This window comes from Hyaena hyaena, unplaced genomic scaffold, assembly GCF_003009895.1.
Source record: "Hyaena hyaena isolate Hyena2069 unplaced genomic scaffold, ASM300989v1 scaffold_202, whole genome shotgun sequence".
Taxonomy (NCBI): domain Eukaryota; kingdom Metazoa; phylum Chordata; class Mammalia; order Carnivora; family Hyaenidae; genus Hyaena; species Hyaena hyaena.
The window spans coordinates 992,241-1,014,665 of NW_024080832.1; the positions used below are offsets into that span (position 1 = coordinate 992,241).

Here is a 22,425-nt window from a genome sequence, read left to right on the forward strand (position 1 = left end):
TAATTGACCAAAGACCTTTATCCAGAATATGTACAAAATTCGTAAAACTCAACAGTAAGAAAACGACCAATCAATTTTATTTTTTATTTATTTATTTATTTTTTTAATGTTTTATTTATTTCTAGGAGAGAGAGAGAGACAGCGTGAGCAGGGGAGGGTCAGAGAGAGAGGGAGTCACAGACTCTGAAACAAGCTCCAGGCTCTGAGCCGGCAGTCAGCACAGAGCCCGACGCGGGGCTCGAACCCACGAACCGCGAGATCATGACCCAAGCGAAAGTCGGACGCTTAACCGACTAAGCCACCCAGGCGCCCCGACCAATCAATTTTAAATGGCAAAAGAATTAAACAGACACTTACTTCACCCAAGAGGAAATACAGATGCCAAATGAGCACATGCAGAGATGTTCAACATCCTTCACCACCGAGCAAATGCAAACTAAACCCACCATGACCCAGCAGTCTCGCTCCTGGGTATTTATCTTAGAGAAATGAAACCTTTCATCCACACAAAAGCTGTACAAGAATGGTAGTAGCAGGTCTATTCAGAATCCCCCCCAAAACTGGAAGGAACCTGAATTGGAAGGGTGGGTAAATGAACTGTGGTTCATTTACGGAATACTACTCAGCAGTAAAAATGAACAAAATGTCTCTTATTCTCGTTACCTCTCTCCTAGCTTCCCTCCCTTCCTTGTATACTTGATAAACAGTATCTTTTAAAAAAAATTTTTTTATGTCTTTATTTTATTTTGACAGAGAGAGACAGAGAGTGAGTAGGGGAGGGGCAGAGAGAGAGGGAGATACAGAATCTGAAGCACGCTCCAGGCTCTGAGCTGTCAACATAGAGCCTGACACAGGGCTCGAACCCATGGACTGTGAGATCATGACCTGAGACGAAGCCAGGCGCATAAGTGACTGAGCCCCCCAGGCGCCCCTACAATATCTTTTTTCATCATACATCACGGTGAACATCCTAGTGATGTGATATTTTTATACATTATGAAACGATCCCCGTGATAAGTCTAGTTGCTGTCTCTCACCGTACAAAGTTATTACAATACCATTGACTATATTGACTATATTCCCTTATATCCCCATGACTTATTTACTTTATGACGACAAGTTTGTACCTCTTAAACCTCTCTGCCTATTTTACCTACCCCCCACCTCTCCCACTCTGGTAACCAACAATTTGCTTCCTAAGAGTCTGTTTCTATTTTTGTCCATTCATTTGTTTTGTGTTTTTATTTTTATTTATTTAAACATTTTTTTTAATGTTTATTTATTATTGAGACAGAGAGAAACACAGCATGATCAGGGGACGGGCAGAGAGAGAGGGAGACACAGAATCTGAAACAGACTCCAGGCTCTGAGCTAGCTGTCAGCACAGAGCCTGACGCGGGGCTCGAAGCCACGAACCGTGAGATCATGACCTGAGCCGAAGTCGGATGTTCAACCGACTGAGCCACCCAGGCGCCCCTGTTTTGTGTTTTTAGATTCCACATATAAATGAAATCACACAATATTCGTCTTTCTCTGTGTGACCTAGTTCACTTAGCATAACACCCTCTAGGTCTACCCATGTTGTCACAAATGGCAAAATTTCAATTTTTTGGCTGTTATTCCTTCTTTTTTTTAACTGATAATCAATGTATTAAAAAGGTTGATTTAAGCATCTGCAATGGTGACTTCACCCTCAACCCCTGGCTCAATACTAATGGAAGTAATCTGTTTAACCATCTCCGAAGGTCTGTGTAAATCAGCAAGTCGCTTGTGAATCCTCACCCAAGTCTTAGAACCTTCACCGCAAGTAGTTTTTCTTGTCATGATTCTGAGTCTTGGTAAGCATCCAAACTGGTCCTTTCACTTTGAGATTCTTTTCCTTTGTGCCTCTGATCAAGTCAGCACATACCTTCTCCAAAGATTTTACGTTGCGGCTGGTTAGAGTCATTCTAATTCGGTGAATTCCCAACTCTGGTTCCATGGGTGTCTTCCTGGTGTCTTTAAAAGCCACGGCGGGGCGCCTGGGTGGCTTAGTCAATAGAGCGTCTGACTTGGGCTCAGGTTATGATCTCACGGTTCGTGGCTTCAAGCCCCACGTCAGACTCTGTGCTGACAGCTAGCTCAGAGCCTGGAGCCTGTTTCAGATTCTGTGTCTCCCTGTCTCTCTGAACCTCCCCTGCTCATGCTGTCTGTCTGTCTGTCTGTGTCGCACGTGCACAGAAATACATTTTAAAAAACATTAAAAAAATTTTTTTTAAATAAATAAATAAAAGCCACAGCTGTGGCCAGCTGCCTGACCCACTTGTTCCTCCGCAAGAGTGAACAGCAGTGAGTCAGGAGTCAGGAGTGGGGCTTCCGACACTCCGCTGTAGCCGTGACCCTATCTTCCTCAAAGAGTGGCAAAGGGGCACCTGGATTGTTCAGCCGGTTGAGCGTCCAACTTTGGCTTAGGTCATGATCTCACGGTTCGTGGGTTCAAGCCCTCTGAGCTGTCAGCACAGAGCCTGGAGCCTGCTTCAGATTCTGTGTCTCCTTGTCTCTCTGTCCCTCCCCGTCTCATGCTCTGTCTCTCTCTCAAAAATAAACAAACATTAAAAAATTAAAAGTAAAGGGGCGCCTGGGTGGCTCAGTCGGTTAAGCGTCCGACTTCGGCTCAGGTCATGATCACACAGTTCATGGGTTCGAGCCCCGCATTAGGCTCTGTGTTGACGGCTAGCTCAGAGCCTGGAGCCTGCTTTGGATTCTGTGTCTCCCTCTCTCTCTGAATCTCCCCTGCTCACGTGGTCTCTGTCTCTCTCAGAAATAAATAAAACATTAAAAAAATTTTTTTTAAAAATTAAAAGAAAAAAGAGTGGCTGAGTGTTATTCCATTGTGTGTGTATGTATCATATATATACATGTATATGTATATATATATGTATATATCATATCTATATGTATGTCTCACATCTTTATCCATTCATGTATTGATGGACACTGAAGTGATTTCCACATCTTGGTCATTGTAAAAAATGCTTCAGTGAATATAGGTGTGCCTGTATCTCTTCAAACTGGTGTTTTCGTTTTTTAAAAAGATTTTATTTAAAAAAAAAATAAAAGATTTTATTTTTAAGCAATCCCTATACCCATCGTGGGGCTTGAATTCATAACCCCGCAATTAAGAGTCTCATGCTCCACTGACTGAGCCAGCCAGGTGCCCCCCATTTTAATTTTTTGAGGTACCTCCATACTGTTTTCCACAGCGGCTGCACCAATTTACATTCCCACCGACAGCGCACGAGGGTTCCCCTTTCTCCACACCCTCACCAGCACTTGTAATGTTTTCTTTTTGATCACAGCCAATCTGACAGGTGTGAGGCGATATCTCAATTTAGTTTTGATTTGCATTTCCCTGAGGATTAATGTTGAGCATTTTTTCATGTGCCTGTTAGCCATCTGGATATCTTCTTTAGAAAAATGTCTATTTGAGTCCTCTGCTCAATTTTTAATTAGGTTTATTATTTTTTTTAAATATTAAAGCTGTGTAAGCTCTTCATATATTTTAGATATTAAGCCCTTATTGGTTGTATGATTTGCAAACATCTTCTCCCATTCCATAGGTTGCCTTTTCGTTTTGTTGATGATTTCCTTCACTGTGAAAAAGCCTTTTAGTTTGATGTAGTCCCATTTGTTTATTTTAGTGTTAGTTGTCCTGGCCTGGGGAGACTGGTCCAAAAAAATATTGTTAAGACCAATGTCAAATTGCTTACTGCCCATGTTCTCTTCTAGGAGTTTTAAGGTTTCAGGTCTCATCAAGTCTTTAATCCATTTTGAGTTCATTTGTGTGTACGGTGTAAGAAAGGGGTTCAGTTTCTTTTGCATGAGGCTGTCCGATTTTTCCAACATCGTTTGTAGAAGAGACTGTCTTTCACCCATGGTACGTCTTGCCTTCTTTATCATAGGAGGCCACATAATTGACCGTGTATGTGGGCTTTCTATTCTATTCCATTGATCTATGTGTCTGTTTTCATGTCAGTGCCGTAAAGTTTTGATTAGCATAACTTTGTAGTATATTTTGTAGTATATTTTGATACCTCCAGCTTTGTTCTCTTTCTAAAGATTTGAGAAATAGCTTTGGCTGTTAGGGGTCTTTTGTGGTTCCATTCTAGGATCCTTTGTTCTAGCTATATGAAAAATGCCATTGGTGGTATTAAAATTTTTTTAAAATCTTTATTTATTTTTGAGAGAGAAAGAGAGAGAGAGACAGAACACAAGTGAGGAAGGGGCAGAGAGAGAGGGAGACAGAGTATCTGTCCTGGACTTAGGGGTATCTGCTTTGGAGTGTTTCTCTCTTGCCCCTTTTTATTCATTTCTTCTAGGTATTTCTATTTGTTGGCTTATATTGTTCATAGTAGTCTCTTATGATCCTTTGTATCACTGTGGTATCAGTTGTAACTTCTCTGTTAATTCTGATTTTATTTACTGGGTCTTTTCTCGTTTTTCTTATTTTTTCAAAAAATTTTAATGTTTTATTTATTTTTGAGAGAGAGAGAGAGAGACAGAGCATGAGCATGAGCATGAGCAGGGGAGAGGTAGAGAGAGAGAGGGAGACACAGAATCCAAAGCAGGCTCCAGGCTCTGAGCTAGCTGTCAGCACAGAGCCCGACGCGGGGCTCGAACCCACCAACCGTGAGATCATGACCTGAGCCAAAGTCAAACACTTAACTGACTGAGCCACCCAGGTGCCCCTAATTGTTTTTTAATAGATTTTATTTGTAAGCAATCTCTACACCCATCATGGGGCCTGAACTCACAACTCAGAGATCAAGAGTTGCATGCTCCACTGACTGAGCCAGCCAGGCGCCCCTCCTCTCTCTCTGTCTTTTTTTCCTTAATGAGTCTGATTAGAAGTTTATTGATTTTGTTTACGTTTTCAAAAAACCGTCTTTTAGTTTCATTAATCTTTTCTGTTGTGTGTGTGCTGTTTTTGTTTTGTTGCTTATTTTTGTTTTTGTCTCTATTTCATTCATTTCTGCTTTGGTCTTTATTATTTCCTTTCTTCTGCTAACTTTGGGCTTTGTTTGCTCTTCTTTTTCTAGTCCCTTTAGGTATAAAGTGAGATTATGTAAGAATCTTATTTTTTGACGTAGTCCTACGTTGCTATGACCTTCCCTCTTAAAACTGCTTTCGCTGCAGCCCATAGATTTTGGAGAGTCGTGTTTCCATTTTCATTTGTTTCCAGACACTTTTTAAACTTCTTTGATTTCTTTTTTTTTGGCCCATTGGTTGTTTAGTAGCATGTTGTTTATTCTTAATGTGCTTGCGTTTTTTTCAGTTTTCTTCTTGTAATTGATTTCTAGCTTTGTACCCTTGTGCTTGGAAAAGATGCTTGATATAATTTCAGTCTTCTTGCATTTATTGAGACTTGTTTGTGGCCTCATACGGTCCTGGAGAATGTTCCATGTACTCTTGAGAAGAATGTGTACTCTGCTGCTTTTGGTTTGGAAGTTCTGTATAAATCTACCAAGTTCATCTGGTCTAATATATCATTTAAGGCCAATATTTCCTTATTGATTTTCTGTCCGGATGATCTATCCATTAATGTAAGTGGAGTGTTAAAGTCCTCTAACAATTATTGTATTACTGTCAATCCCTCCTTTACGCCTGTAAAGATCTGCTTTATACATTTAAGTGCTCCTAAGGAGCACTCTCCTGTTCCACATACCGTGATCGCAAGAAGCCAGTCTCCAAGGACCCACGCTGTATGGTTCAATTTACGTGACATTCTAGGATAATGGTGATGAGAACAGATCAGTGGGTCCCAGCGCTTAGGGGTGGGGGAAAGCATGCCTACAAGGGGGTGACGGAATTATTTGGGGATGATGGAACTGTTCTGAATCCTGATGGTGGCGATTACAGATGTGTATATGTGTAAAAATTGTGAAACTGCACACCAAAAGTGGTCACTATTCCTGGATGATAATTTAAAAAACCATCTATGTCCAGCTGGATAACTGTGCAATAACACAACTATAGTACAGTGTTAATGGGAGAATCTAGGGGGAACGTGTGGTCACTGAGCAATTCTCTTTGCTTTGCTGTCTGCTTGAAAATCCTCGTAACAAATGTTGGAAACACTACATGCAGAATGATTCTGAGTTATAAGTTTGAAGGCATCACACCTATTACCAGTGGGATTCTCTTCTGAAGGGTGAAATTGTGGGTAGTTAAAATTATCTTTTTATATATTTCTGTGTTTTCTATAATGAGCACCTATTTTATTAAGAGAGAGTATAGGCTGTATTTCATTTTTTAAAATATTTTTAAATATCTCTCCCTGATTCAGCATTTTTAATACTTTATTTATTTTTATTAAATTTTTTTCTTTTTTATTTCTAGGAGAGAGAGAGAGAGAGAGCGTGAGCAGGGGAGGGTCAGAGAGAGAGGGAGTCACAGACTGAAACAGGCTCCAGGCTCTGAGCTGGCAGTCAGCAAAGAGCCCGACGCGGGGCTTGAACCCACGAACCGCAAGATCATGACCTGAGCGAAAGTCGGACGCTTAACCGACTAAGCCACCCAGGCACCCCAATAGTTTATTTATTTTTAAGAGAGAGAAGGAGCACCCAGGAGGAACAGAGAGAGAAGGAGAAAGAGAGAGAATCCCAAGCAGGCTCCGCACTGTCAGTGCAGAGCCTGATGTGTGGGGCTTGAACTCACGAATCGTGAGATCATGACCTGAGCTGAAACCAAGACTCAGTCGTTAACCGACTGAGGCACCCAATATGTCTGATTTTTTAAAAATGTTTATTTATTTATTTTGAGAGAGAGAATGAGAGTGAGCAAATTGGGGAGGAACAAAGAAAGGGGGAGAGAGAATCCCAAGCAGGCTTCACGCTGTCGGCACTGAGCCCCACGTGGGGTTTGATCACATGAACCGTGAGATCACGACCTAAACCAAGATCCAGAGTCAGACTACTCACCCGACTGAGCCCCATAGGCTATATTTGATTTTAAGTCTTTTTTCCTTCATGTATATGTGCAATCAAATGGTACAAAAATAGGCAACCCCATAGGAAAAGTCCCTTGTACTCAGGCCTAACACTGTTAACATTCTGTGTGTAACTTAAAGAATAAATCTTAAATTCAGGTGCAGTGCATTTCTTTCATGTTATGTCACCGTTTAAAAACGAAGCAGCTCAAACATATTCCATTTTAGTTTCCTATTACTATCACCTGACAATAAAAGCTTTCTATTTACAAGGAAGAAAACAGGCTCTTTTCTACAGGGTCAAGGCAGAGAGCCTGAGGTGCAAAGGAGGTGTGATAATTTTCCCTGATTCCAAGAACGGAGCCAGGAAAGAGTTTGCTTCCTTAAAACACGGGGCCGGCGTTCTTGGTTATTTTAAAAGATATAACTATAAATATTTCCTTTCAATTCTTCTTTTGTAACTTAGGTCAAAACTAGAATGCTCTTTTGTTGTATGTTTATGTGTTTCATTGCCCCAATTATAAAATGATACCTGCTGAGAAAACCGAGGCCACGGTGGAGAGGGGCTGTGTTTCCGGAGTCTACTTCTGGAACAGCCACCAACTCTGTGACCCTCCGCTCGGCTGCCCCTTCCTAGACTATATTATTTTTATAATGAAGAACAAAAGTGAAGAGTAATAATAAAACCGTCTACTGGGCAACAGCGTGGAGGGCACTGCAAAGACCACTGGTTGTCCTACATGCCATTCTCCCAGTACAACGTTCCTATATTTTTAGTTGAGCACGTAATTGACCCACAAAATAGACTGTTCCCTTGCCTCCCTTGCTAGATGTGGTCAGTGGAAGAGAAACAAAATGTTTTTAAAGGGAAGGGATGTTTTACTTTTCTCCAGTTACTCCTTTCTAATGGCTGGAATGTGGGCATGATGGCTGGAGCACAGCACCTGTTTTAGACCATGAGGAAACTGGGAATGAAAACCACACACCGCAGAGCAACCAGATAGAGCCTGGGTTCCTTGCACTGTGGTGTATATATCACACTAACCCTGGACTACCTGCCTCTGGACTTTTTTTTTTAAACATTTATTTATTCTTTTGAGAGACAGAGTTAGAGCATGAGCGGGGGAGGGGCAGAGAGAGAGAGGGAGATAGATTCTGAAGCAGGCTTCAGGCTCTGAGCTGTCAGCACAGAGCCTGAAGCAGGGCTCGAACTCATGAACCAGGAGTTCATGAGATCATGACTTGAGCCAAAGTCAGATGCTTAACCAGGCGCCCCTGGACTTCTGGAAGGTGAGAGAGAAATCCACCTCCATCAAGTGTAATCTGCTGATATTTTGGGATTTCTTTTGAAAATTTTAAATTCCAGTTGGCATACAGTGTAATATTAGTTTCAGGTGTACAATATAGTGATTCAATTCAGCACAGCAAGTACATGCCTTAATCCCCTTCACCTGTGTGACCTGTCTCTCCCTCCCCCCTCCCCCCCCCCCCCCCCCCCCCCCCGGCAACCATCAGTTTGGTCTCTATAGTTAAGAGTCTGTTTCTTGGTTTGTCTCTCTCTTTCTCTCTCTTTTTTTCCCTTTGCTCATTTGTTGTTTCTTAAATTCCACACATGAGTAAAATGATACAGTATTTGTCTCTCGCTGACAGGCTTATTTTACATAATTTAGCGTATTACTCTAGCTCCATCCATGTTGTTGCAAATGGCAAGATTTCATTCTTTTTTTATGGGTAGGTAATATTCTGTTGTATATGTAGACTACATCTTTTCTTTTTAGTTCTTAAAATTTTATTGTTTTTTATTTTACATAGAGAGTATATGAGCAGGGGGTGGGGTGGGAGAGGCAGAGGGGGAGAGAGAATCTCAAGCAGGCTCCATGCTCAATGCAGAGGCTGATGTGGGGCCAGACCTCATGACCCTGGGATCATGACCTGAGCCAAAATCAAGAGTAGGATGCTTGGGGCATCTGGGTGGCTCAGTCCGTTGAACATCTGACTTTGGCTCAGGTCATGATCTTGAGTTCATGAATTCGAGCCCTGCATTGGGCTCCCTGCTGTCAGTGCAGAGCCCGCTTTAGATTCTCTGTCCCCCTCTCTCTGTCCCTCCCCTGCTTGTGCTCTCTCTCTCAAAAATAAACAAACATTAAAAAAAAAAAAGATTCGGATGCTTAACCAACTAAGCCATCCAGCTGCCCTGACACCATGTCTTCTTTATCCATCCATTAATCGATGGACACTGGAGCTGTTTCATTAATTTGGCTATTAGGGGGAGGGGTGCCTGGGTGGCTCAGTCAGTTGAGTGTCTGACTCTTGATTCTGGCTCAGGTTGTGATCTCATGGTCGTGAGACTGAGCTCTGCGTGGGGCTCTGGGCTGAGCATGGAACCTGCCTGAGATCCTCTCTCTCCCTCCATCTCTCTCCCCCACTTGCTCTCTCTCTCAAATAAAATTTAAAAAAATAAAATAAATTGGCTATTGTAGATACTACTGGTATAAACATAGGGGTGCATGTATCCCTTCATAGTTTTGTATCCTGTGGGTAAACCCTAGTAGTGTGACTGTTGGATTTCAGGGCAGTTCTATTTTTAACTCTTTGAGGAACCTTCATACTGTTTTCCAGAGTGACTGCACCAGTTTGCATTCCCACCAACGGTGCGAGGAGGTTTCTTTCTCCGCATCCTCGCCAACACCTGTTTTTTCTTGTGTTGTTGATTTTAGCCATTCTGACAGGTGTGAGGTGGTGTCTCATTGTGGTTTTGACTTGCGCTTCCTTGATGATGAGTGATGTTGAGCATCTTTTCATGTGTCTGTTGGGCATCTGGATGTCTTCTTTGGACAAATGTTTATTCATGTCTTCTGCCCCTCTGAGTTGGATTTTTCTTCTTTGGGGTGTTGAGTTTTAACGTTCTTTATATGGTATGTGGGGATTTTGTTATTTGCAGCCTTGTACAAGGCAGGAGAATCAGTGAGGGCGCTGTTTCAGTAATTGAAGGGAGAATTGATGAGGGCCTGAGCCATAGTCAGGTCAAGCAGATTTAAGAGATATTTGAGACACGCTAAGTGCCCATGCTGGAGGGACCCTCATGGGGACTGCCGAGTGCTGTGATCTGGAGTTCAGCAGAAAGGTCTGAACCAAGGAAACCAGATGCTCAGAGTAGTAACGTTGCCCAGAGTCCCACAGCCGGGAGGGGCCGGCCCCTGAATGAGGTGCGTCTTAGTTACCTATTGATGAGTAAGAAATCACTCCAAAAGTCGGGGGTCTGGAAGCTCCTTACCTGGGTGGTTCTAGCTTGGCGTGCAGTTAAGATGTTGGCCAGGGCTGCAGTCACCTGAAGGCTGGAAGGAGCCATTTCCAGAATGACTCATTCACATGGCTGCTGCCCCCCTCCCCACTCCCCCCTGTACTGAGGGCCTGCCATGTGTTGAAAAGTTTTACCTGAGTAAAGATTGATGCCACTTTCAGGAGTGCAGGGGAGAGACCATGTAGCATAGAGGTGGTCTCTGACGTGTCCCAGCAAGGGCAGCTGGGGTGGGTAAGGGGAATGCTGTCTATGAGGCCTGTGGCCTACAGTGAGTGCTCATTAAACACGAGCTCCTGCCGGAGCTGGGACTCAACGTTCAAGTCCCAGCTTTGCCACTTGTGGTTGTGGTGCTTCAGTTTCTCAGCCAAATGGGATGCTAATATCTATCTCATGGGGGTGGCGTGAGGATTAAAGAAGGAAATACATGGGGCACCTGGCTGGCTCCGTCAGTAAGCATATGACTCTTGATCTCAGGGTTGTGAGTTCAAGCCCCACATTGGGTGTAGATATTATTTATTTATTTAAAAAAAGTTTTTAATGTTTATTTTTGAGAGAGAGACAGAACGTGAGCTGAAGAGGGGCAAAGAGAGGGAGACACAGAATCTGAAACAGGCTCCAGGCTCTGAACTGTCAGCCACAGAGCCCAACGCGGGGCTCAAACCCACGAACTGTGAAATCATGACCTGAGCCGAAGTTGGATGCTTAACCGACTGAGCCACCCAGGCGCCCAGAGATTGCTTTAAAAGAATAGAAAAGGAAATACATGTAGAACATCTAAGCTGGTGCCTGGCATGTTACAATTGCCCAAATAAAGCTTTACCGGCATACTTTGTTTTATTGTGTTTTGCTTTACTGCGCTTCAAAGATATTGCAGTTTTATACAAACTAAAGGTGCAAGCAGGTCCACCTCAAGCCAGTCTTTTGGCATCATTTTTCTAGCAGCACTTGCTCACTTCATGATTCTCTGTAATGTTTTGGTCATTCTCATAATATTTCAAAAGTTTTCATTAGTATTATATTTCATTAGTATTATAGTCATTATTATTATGCCTGTGATCAGTGATCTCAACTTGCTGAAAGCTCAGAAGACGGTTAGCATTTTTTAGCAATATGTTTTAAGTAATCTCTACGTACCAGGTGAGGTTTGAACTCATGACCCTGGGACCAAGCATCGCCGTTTCAGCCAGACACCCCTGCAATAAAGTATTTTTTAAATTAACTAGGTACGTGGAGCACCTGGAATGCTCATTTGGTTACGCTTCCGACTTCTGCTCAGGCCATGACCTCACAGTTCATGAGTTCGAGCCCCATGTCAGGCTCTGTGTTGACAGCTTGGAGCCTAGAGCCTACCTCAGAGTCTGTGTCTCCTCTCTCTGCCCCTCCCCTACTCATGCTCTGTCTCTCTAAAACGAATAAACGTTAAAAATTTTTTAAAATTAAGTATGTACATTGTTGTTTCAGGCATAATGCTATTGCACACTTAACAGACTGCAGTATAGTGTAAACATAACTTTTATATCCCTGGGAAACCAGATTCATTTGACTGGCTTTACTGTGGTGGTCTGGAGCGGACCCCCCAATATCTCTGAGGCACAGACTGTATGAGGTTAATTTCGCTGCTTGAAATCCCCAGGGGCCACCCCTCGCTGTAGCACCAAGGACATCCAAAGCTTCTCCCATGTGACCTTGCCATCTAACACCGCCCTTGCTCAGCTCCTGGCCCCTGTCTTCCTGCATGCCTCTCCCCTCCACCTGACAAGCCATCCCGACGCCCTGTCTCTCTGTTCATCTCTTCCTGGAGTCCCTTTTTGGTGGGATCTCCCCGAAGAGGCTCACCTTCCTCGGTTCCTCTCAGCGCATGCGCCCTGCCTGTTTCCTGGGCCGGGCATCGTGCTGCGCAGGGCCTGGTGGGGGGAGTGGGAAGATGCACGTGGGGACAGTTTCTGCGAGGAGGGGGTGGCTAACTCAGCTGAGTTGGAGGGCCTCGGGCGGGGGGGGGAGCAGGAGGGTAACCCAGATGAGATGGTGAGCAGCGATGTTGGGAGTGAGGAGGGTGCGGCTCTGGAACGCCCCCCACAGGAAGGGAGCTGGAGCTGAGAAGTAAATGATAATCCCGGCCACCTCCAGATGTCAAGCCAGCAGTGGGTAGTACTTGTGTCTTTTTCATCTGCACAGTCCAGGTGCTCAATAATTGCTTTTGAATTTAATTGAGAGGAGGGTCAGTTGAGGATTTGAAGAGTGATAAAATCCCTGCGTTTCCCCCAAATATGCCCCAGCAGCTTGTTCAAGGTGCTTGAAATCTCCCGCATTGGATGCATGTTTAGCTTAAAACCTGGTGTCTCCAGAAAGCTCCCTTTCAACTGTTCAGATCCACACCCAGCATGTTCCGTGGGCGGTATCAGAGCAGCCCATTAGTCCTGATGAACTGATCTGATAAACCATCTGTCACCCACAGCCCGAAGCCACCCTGAAATCACCGAGTGTGGCACCCGGCTCCGCTCCTCCTCTGGGTCCCCCCGCCATGTGCCCCCATGGTGATCCAGGCTCCCCTCTGAGTAACCCTACCGCCAAGGTCACGCAGCCTCCCCGCTGAGGGCCATCCTCAGGGCCTTGCTGGGGTTTCCAGTGGTGACACGTGTGGACAGAATAAGCGCCCCCGGAGCCTGGAGGGGGAACGGCCCCTGCCCACACCTCGCTCCGCAGGCACTACCCCAGTGGAAATGCAGGGGACCCTCCCTGGAGTTTCTTCATGGGATGTTGGAGCGCGTGCTGGTGTGGAGAGAGGTGGCATCATACCATAGAGCCCAGGGCTGGAAGGGGCCCCAAGAAGCCAACTGGTTTAGTTCTCTTCCGTTATGCCGGCAAGGTACTGTTATCTGTGGTTTGGGCCGAGGAAAACCCTTCACAGAGCTGGTCTTAGGCATTTCCCTGGATGAGTCCAGCCCTGTCTCTCATGGAGAAGTACTTCTCACCTGGGCTTTTGCACTGGATGGCCTCACGGCACTTCTAGGAGGAAGGCACACGTACCAGAGCAAGATTCAAGGTGTATCAGGCTGACGCTTGACTCAACTGGCTTCAGTGATGAGGAAATTCCTGCTTTCTTGTAACAAGGTGGCGCGAAGGGAAGTGACTCCAGTAGTGGTTGAGCGGCTCAGCATCATCAAGTACTAAGGCTATTTTCAACCTTTGTCTCCACTATTGCCAAGGGGTCAGCCATGTTTTTCTTTACGGCGCAAGATGGCTGCCCGTCAGCAAGTATCATGTCAAGATATGACGTCATCCGGTGAAAGAGAGCTTTCCTGGAAGCTGCTAACAATTCATCTTTGTGTCTCGGTGGCCATAATTACACCACTGCTCATTCAAAATCCAGTATCGCTGCAATGCTGGGAGATAGTTAATTATCTGTGGGTCTCTCGTGTTTCTGCACATCCTTCAAAGAGGTTTGTATAGCAAACAGCCTTAGAAGACAGTGTTTCCGTCTAGGTCAAAGGCCAAGTTTGTTCAGATCTCATTTTAAAAGATTCAGGCTCCCAGGGCACCCGGGCAGCCCAGTTGGTTGAGGGTCCAACTCTTGATTTTGGTTCAGGTCATGATCCCAGGATCATGGGATTCAGTCCCGCCTGGTGCTCCACGCTGAGCTGGAGCCTGCTTGAGATTCTCTCTCTCTCCCTCTGCCCCTCTCCCCTGCTCACACGCTCTCTCGTGAACTCTCTAAAATACTAAGTAAACAAATAAAAATTTGTTAATGTTTATTTATTCTTGAGAGAGAGAGACAGAGCACAAGCAGGGGAGGGGCAGAGAGAGGGAGACACAGAATCTGAAACAGGCTCTAGGCTCTGAGCTGTCAGCACAGAGCCTGACACGGGGCTTGAACCCACGAACTGTGAGATCATGACCTGAGCTGAAGTCAGGTACTCAACTGATGGAGCTACCCAGGTGCCCCAGATTTTAAAAGATTCAGGTTCCCTAAACTCAGGTTCCTCTCCTGTAACACAACTAACTCACTGCAGTCATATGACCACCCCTTACTGCAAAGGAGGCTGGGAAATGTAGTCTTTAGCCAGCTGAAATGTCCATTTCTATGGAAGAAGGGAGAATGGGTATTGGGGCAATTGGTGGTGCCTGCCGTAGTTACTCCAATAAACCCGTGGTTCCAAGACGGAGTTGGGAGGAATGGTGTGGCGGAGGCAACAAGAGTGGCGACACAGCAGGGTTGGTGCCTTGGCCCCATTTTACAGATGAGGAATTGAGTTCCAGTAAAGGGAGGTGCTGACTCCCGACTTCAAGTTTTCTCATCATGTTCCTGCCTCTGCAGCAGTGCAGGTCAGGGAAGGCCTTCTCTTTCTCCCCCAAACACTCCATCCCCTTGGCTTCCACAAGAGCTCGCTCTTCTGTTCATCCGATCCTCAGTCTTTCTGTTTCCTTCTCTGCCTTCTCTTCCCAGCCTGGAATTCCCAGGCTCCGCCTCCGCCCTTGCATCTGCGTGGTGTTCCTCTCGCCCGTGGCATTAAATAGCATCTCGTCACCATAACCCCTCCCTCCTGTCTGCCTCGTGGACCGCGCTTTGTGCTCTGGACTTGTGTGTCCAGCTGCTCGCCAACACGCCCACTTGGATGTCTTGTGGGTGCCTCGGACATCACAAGTCCAAACTGAACTCACTTGCTGACACACGCACTTGCTTCTCTTTCACTCTGGCCTCAGTAACTGTTCTACCTTCCAGCGAGCAGTCTTGGCATCTTTGATATCTCCCTTACCCTCTTCTTCTGCCTCCACTTCACCTCCATGCCACTGTGGCTGGACCACTGCCAGAGCTTCCTCCTGCCTCCCTGAGGCCACCCCGATTGGCCAGCCATTCCTCACCATCTTAAAATGAAGGTAGGACACTATTCTTTTTTTTTTTAAATAAATTATTTAATGTTTTATTTATTTCTGAGAGAGAGAGATAGTGTGAACAGGGGGGGACGGTCAGAGAGAGCGGGAGACACAGAATCCGAACACAGGCTCCAGGCTCTGAGCTGGCTGCCAGCACAGAGCCCGACGCGGGGCTCGAACCCACGAACAGTGAGATCATGACCTGAGCCGAAGTCGGACGCTCAACCGACTGAGCCACCCAGGTGCCCCTGAAGGTTTTAAGAATAACAATAGTGTCCTACCGGGGCACCTGGGTGGCTCAGTCGGTTAAGCGTCCGACTTCGGCTCAGGTCATGATCTCACGGTTCGTGGGTTCGAGCCCCGCGTCACGCTCTGTGATGACAGCTTAGAGCCTGGAGCCTGTTTCGGATTCAGTGTCTCCCTCTCTCTCTGACCCTCCCCTGCTCATGCTGTATCTCTCTGTCTCTCAGAAATAAATTAAAAACATTAAAACAAATGTTAGCCACTTTGACCAGTGTGAGGTGGTATCTCATTGTGGTTTTGACTTCCCTTCTTTATTTTATTTTTTAAAGATATTATTTTACTTTATTAAAATTTTTTTTTTGAAAGAGAGAGGGCGCAATGAATGAGGGACAGAGAGAGAGAGAGAATCCCACAAGGGGCAGAGAGAGAAAGAGAGAGAGAGAGGGAGAAGGAGAGAGAAGCAGGGCTCACCTGAAGTGGGGCTCAAGCTTATCGGTTTCAGAACTCGAACTCACAAACTGTGAGATCATGACCTGAGTCAAGTCAGATGCTTAACTGACTGAGGCACCCAGCTGCCCTAAAATTTTTATTTTTAAGTAATCTCTACACAGATGTGGGGCTCGAAGTCACAACTCTGAGATCAAGAGTCTCACATTCCACCAACTGAAACAGCCAGGTGCCCCCATTCTTTCTTCTTTAGAAAGAGCACCCTTGCCTATAGCCAGGCACAAGGCCATTTAAATAGACTCCATTTCTCAGACTCCCTTGTGGCTGGGATGGGCCAAATGATTAAATCGGGACTGACTGGATGCAGGCAGATGTTGGGTTCTAATGTGTGTTTGGGTTGGGGCTTCCTTTGCCCCTTCCTGTGTCCTGCTGACTAGAATGCACACGTGATGGCTGACGCTCAAGCAGCCATTTTAGACCATGAGGAGGAAGCTAATACTGGGGCTAGGTGGAGCAAAAAGAAAAAAGGCACCTGGTCCCTAACACTGCTATGCACACACCTGCCAACCTTTGGGCTTTTCTTAGGGGAAACAGAAAAAAAATGTGATCTAATTCAAGTCACTTATTTGTTTTTTCTCAGAGTCCAACCAAATCCCATAACAATCATATAGCCCCTGCTGCCCTCCGGGGTCTCAGCTTGCGGCCTTTCCCTTTTGCCCACTCTGCTCTTGCCATAGTGCCAGTTTTGAGTTTTTTCCTCTGCCTTGGCGCAGGGCCTTTGCACATGTTCTCTCTGCCCCGAGCACCCCTCTTTCCCTGGCCATCTCCACTCACCCTTCGAGCCTTAGCTGGGGTTTTACTTACTCAAGGGAAGCCTTTCCTGATGGCAGGGGCATACTTAGAGTATGTGATATGGAGAGATTTAAAAAAAAAAAATCCCTCTTCTATGCGTGATTTTCAATAATAATCACGACATGAATAGTAACAGTGACCAATGAAAAATGCAGCACAAAATTTCTTTTATGGAATTTCATATACATAATCATCATGGTAAAAAATAAAGTAAAACAAATATTATAGTGCAATAAAATGTTTTAAGTAATGGATTAATACTTTTTAATTACATTCATGTATTTTTTTAAAAATATTTTTTATTTATTTCTAGGAGAGAGAGAGACAGTGTGAGCAGGGGAGGGTCAGAGAGAGAGGGAGTCACAGACTCTGAAATAGGCTCCAGGCTCTGAGCTGTCAGCACAGAGCCTGACGGGGGCTCGAACTCGCGAGCTGTGAGATCATGACCTAAGCGAAAGTCGGCCATCCAACTGACTGAGCCACCCAGGCGGCCTCGGAATCCCTGTTTTTTTTTTTTAAATATTTTTATTTATTTCTAGGAGAGAGAGAGAGAGACAGCGTGAGCAGGGGAGGGTCAGAGAGAGAGAGAAACAAAAACTGAAAAAAGCTACAGGCTCTGAGCTAGCAGTCAGCACAGAGCACGACGCGGGGCTCGAACCCACGAACCGCGAGATCATGACCTAAGCGAAAGTCGGACGCTTAACCGACTAAGCCACCCAGGCGTCCCTACATTCATGTATTTTTTGAGAAAAGGGAACAATGTCTGTTTGCATCTACTGTGGGAATGGATAATAACATTGCGTTTTCTGTTTTCCAGCCTTCCACAGATATGTCAGACTCTGTCAAAACTGATCTTTGCGGGACGCCTGGGTGGCTCAATTGGCTAAGCGGCCGACTTCGGCTTGATGGGTCATGACCTCGCGGTACAGGAGTTGGAGCCCCACACGGGCTCACTGCTGTCAGGGGATCGTCTATCCCCTTCTCCTGCCTGCCCCTACCCTGCTTGTGCTCTCTCTCAAAAATAAATAAAAAACATTTTAAAAACCCTGATCTTTGCATACTTTTAAAAATGTTTACTTATTTTTTTTAATGTTTTATTTATTTCTAGGAGAAAGAGACAGCGTGAGCAGGGGAGGGTCAGAGAGAGGGAGTCACAGACTCTGAAATAAGCTTCAGGCTCTGAGCTGGCAGTCAGCACAGAGCTCGACACGGGGCTCGAACCCACGAACCGCGAGATCATGACCCAAGCGAAAGTCAGACGCTTAACCGACTAAGCCACCCAGGCGCCCCAAATGTTTACTTATTTTTGAAAGAGAGACAGAGGAGGGACAGAGAGAGAGAGAGGGAGACAGGATCTGAAGCAGGCTTGTGCTGACAGCCCAGAGCCGGATGTGGGGCTTGAACTCACAAACTGTGAGATCATGCCCTGAACCAAAGTCAGACACTAAGCTGACTGAGCCACCCATGCGCCCCTCATCTTTGCATATTTTTATGTTCAAAAAGTAGCTTAGATTTAACAGATGTGTCAATTTATCTTTGATCACAATTAACCAAAGACTATTTTTCATTAATTTTTATTTGGAAATGTTCTTTCTCACCTGAAGCAATAGATACACAAATAATTAGGGAAAGCCTTAAACATAAGGATACGTTTGGTGGAAACCGGGAAAAAGTCCATTTCACAAGAAATTCCAGAAATTGCGGTACTGTCCACATCTAGCTCTCCAGGATCGATTCTAGGAGCTTTCAGATATCTTCCCAGTTGAATTTTTTTAAAAATAGGAACTCCAAATGGTCCCATGGGACTATGCTACCAGTGTTTATTCCAAACCGACTGTTTAAATGAAGGACAGTGCAATAGGGATTCAAGGCACAACATTCCTCTGAAGTGAGCGTGAACAATTCTGCATCCACATGACCGCGGGTAGCTGGTCCCGGGAGTGGCTCACTGACTGGGAATCCTCCCAATTAATTTCCAAGCAGAATACAATGTTTTCTAAGGGATAAGTAATGAAAATGTACTAATTTGAAACTTACATGTATATTACTAAAAATTAACAGTAATGGAAACAATTGTTGAGGTCTTAAAGTAACAAAAGAATCGGGGGGGGGGGGACACTGTTCAGAATTGCTGGTATGCAGTGATAATAAAAAGCAGACGGACTTTTAGTGGGTTCTTATTGTTTTAAAATTTGGTACTGACGACACCCCGTCTCGCTGCCTGCATCTGGGCGGATGCTCCCCACCCCCCTCGGGTGCCCACCTCGGTACTGACTCCTTCCATGTGCCTTGAAGAGGCACTTGCCTTAATTACATGTGCATCTGTGTCATGACTTTGTCATCTGTTCCTCACTGGCGTGTCTGCTCCATGCGGGCAGTCACCATCCTGCTCACCGAGTCCCTGGTCCCCGCAGAGTACTTGGCACCCACCAGGACCTCAGTACACAGCTGTCGAACAAACGTAGGTGAAGAACCTGGTGCAGAGTATATGCTCAACAAAGGGTAGCTACATTCATTGTTTTTTGCAGCATCTTTATAGCCTGAAACAATCAATATTTGAATGCCACCACGGTTTACATCAGGAAGATGCCGCCTGAATTTTGAAGCCTGAATCTTATCTTCTCCAAACGTCATTCCTGGAGGCCAGCAGCCACATCTCATTCATCTCTGGGATCCCTTGAACATCAGCGGAGGGCCTGGTACAAAAATAAGAGCCGATAAGTATCCAATAAGCAGTTTACTGAGGATCTGCTACATACCAGGACTGTTCTTTCATGGGGATGGTTTCCAGCAGCTGCAACTCCCCAGGGTGGGTACAAGTGCCTTCACTTTACAGATAAGACAGTGAGACCCCGAGAGGTTAGATGACTTGCCCAAGATCACACAGCTGGGAAGTGCAGAGCCAGCTTTATTCCGGGTCTGCGTGGGCTCTAATAACCCCCTGTTCTTTTCAGGCCTCCTGGTTATGTTCACAACAGGGTGTGTGGGCTGGGAGGGAAGCGGCTGCAGTTCAGGGGTGGACAGGGTGGGAGTGGGGAGCCTGTCCTGGGGACCCAGCTTCCTCAGGCTTCAGGTTAGGTGTGGGCCAGGTCTCTGGCATGACTCCTGGCCCAGCTCAGTGGGGAGCACCTCTGCCCTTCCTTGGGGTTGAGGTGGTCCCGCACAGATGGGGTGGCCCTGGCTGAGGGTTTGGGGCTGGTGTCAGACGTGAGCTCCATTGTCAGTGAGCTCCCAGCACCCAGAGCCGTGCAGCCTGGGAAGGGAGGGTGGGGAACCGTTGGTGATAGGCGCATCCCTGTAAAGGTGAGAAATACTAAATCTGGCCCAGAGCCGGCGGGCAGAGCTGGGCACAGCAGGTGCTCTGCTAACAAAGTCTTCTCTTCCTCCTCCACATTTTAATTTCCTCGCTCTCCCTTTTACAATCCAGGAGGAACCGGCTCACCCCAATAGGTCCTGTAGGGAGGGTGGGCTGCCCACCCGATGGGGGCACCTTTATAACCCCAGATACTGGGGTGCGCAAGTCCAGCCTCCAGGTCGCCCTGGACCGAAGCGGTCTCTAGGCTCCTTCCACGAGGATGTCCCGGCAGCTGCCCCGCCTCCGCGGGCCTGGCTCCGCGGTGAGTCGAGGCCCGGGTGCAGACGCGGCAGAGGGGACCGGCCGGCGTGCGAAGAGGGGAAGAGCTGTGAAGCGAGCTGGGGCTGGGTTTGGGTTTGGGCGTCTCCAGCGGTTTCCTGGCGCCACCTAGTGGCTGTGGCCGGCGTTGCCGCGCCTGCTCTGAAGGGGCTTCAGGCGCGGGATGTCTGGCTGGGGTAGGGCCAGTTTGTGCTCCTGGGCTGCGACTGTGCGACGACCCCCTGCCTCTGTTCCTGTCCTTTAGAGGAAAAAACAAGGCTCCGAGGGCCCTGAGGGCTGTGGCGAGCGGAAGGGTGGGGAAGGTAGCGCTGAGGGTCCAGCTCAGGAGGGGAATGATGATGCCTCACCACCTGCACGATGGCTCTCTTGACCACAAGTCTAATCCCATAACCTTTCTAGATGTTCATGTGTGGCCTAGGTGAGATAACCTGGGATGGAGAGGGCGTTGTCCACTCTCTCCCGATCACTGACCGCAGACGCGGAGAGCTGGGGCCCCAGCCTGGGCCCCAACTCTTGTCTGGGACCAGAACTCAGGGTGTGGCCGCTGAACAGAGACAGGTTCCCTGGGCCAGGCCTGCTCACCTCCCGGGCGTCCGGCTCCGAGGCAGCTCCCCTGTCGTAGTGGCTGTGTCCGTCCACTGCCCTCAGACCCCTCCAGGCCAGGCAGCCAAGGGCGGCAGGCCAGCAGGGTGGGAGACTCCTCACAGTGCCCCGGACCCTGGCCAGCAGTGCCCACGGCTGCTCTGGAGCTCAGGGAAGTCCGGGACTGCCCCTTGGGAGAGGGTGTGGCCATCAATCGGCCGCCCTGCCTTCAAGGCCCCCACTGTCCGCCCTCCAGCTCACCTGGCCGGCTTGACTTCTTGCAAACTCCTGCCTCAAAACTTTCCATTTTGGGCGCACGCACTTGGATTCCTCTGCACACCGGCTTCTGTGACTTCATGACTTCTGGGCACGCTCTCCCCTCCACTCATTTTCTGCCTCAATCAAAAGAAAATCCTAGAAAATTTTATCAAGCAGGATTTGCACGTACGGGAATGAAAATGGCAGTGGGTATACGAAGTAGTTAGAAGCCCGGGAAGGGCTGTCTATTTTTGCCAGGGAGGGTGAGCTGCGCAGAGCCTCTGGTCACAGTCGGCCTTCAGGTCTCCTGAGAGGGGACCAGAGCGCCTTCTGGAGAAGTCTGTGATGTGACGAATGAGTCCTGAAAGCTTGGAGCTCCCTTCCAGTGGGTGGGGAGGCATGTGCTTGGGGACCCAGCAGGCATGTAGATGAGGGGGGGCACGGGCTCCCCTGAATTTCTGCTGCTCTGTTGCCACTTGTAAACCATGAGGTCAAAGCCTGAGGGCTCCCAGCTGACAGGTGGCTGTGCCTGGCGTAGCAAGAAGAACCTTATCAGCAAGTGAACGAGAGCGTGTGGGAGCCGGGTTCTGTGCATCGTATTTTCTGTCGTCAACACTCGTTATTTTATCTAGGGGCCTAAACACCATAATTTATTGTAAAAGACGGCAGAGGCGTCTCATGCTATCTGGCTGCTCTCTCTCTGCCGGGTGCTTGGCCGGGACCCTGAGCCCTGCCTTCACCACCCTTCCCGAGGTCCATCCCAGTGATCCCCTTCTGGGCCCCACATCGTCCGTGGTTCACCCCCTCCTCTCTCTGGGTGGAAACCATCGTATAACTTTCTGGGAAGGGCTGGTGGGAGGGGACCTTTCAAGACAGGGTAGGTGCCTCAATGTCTTTAGTTTACTCTCACATTTGATTGCTGCTTAGACTGGCTCCATCTTTCTGGGCAGGAAATCATAGATGTCGAAGGTGATGAGGCACTGGTTTCTTGTTTCTAAGGTGGCTGTGGAGCGGCCGGAAGCCCTTCTCATTCCTGACCTTTTTTAGGAAAGTGACCTATTTTTCCTCTTTGAAAGCTCGTAGCATGTCCCTGTCTGAAATTCCATGATGACGGGCGCTGGTGAGGGTCTATTTTTGTCCATTGCATCGGCACCTGACAGGCCATTTTCGTCGGGAAACTCATATCCCTCACTTCAGAAAAATGTTCTTGAATGCTTCTCTGTCTCTCTTTTTTAAATTTTAGAAACAGCTTTATTGGGATATAATTCA

At 46.9% G+C, this 22,425-nt stretch overlaps 1 pseudogene; it reads right to left on the reverse strand.

The window, feature by feature from the left end:
• Positions 1-1,665: 1,665 nt before the first annotated feature.
• On the reverse strand, positions 1,666-19,900 carry LOC120238171 (annotated as a pseudogene).
• Positions 19,901-22,425: the final 2,525 nt, after the last annotated feature.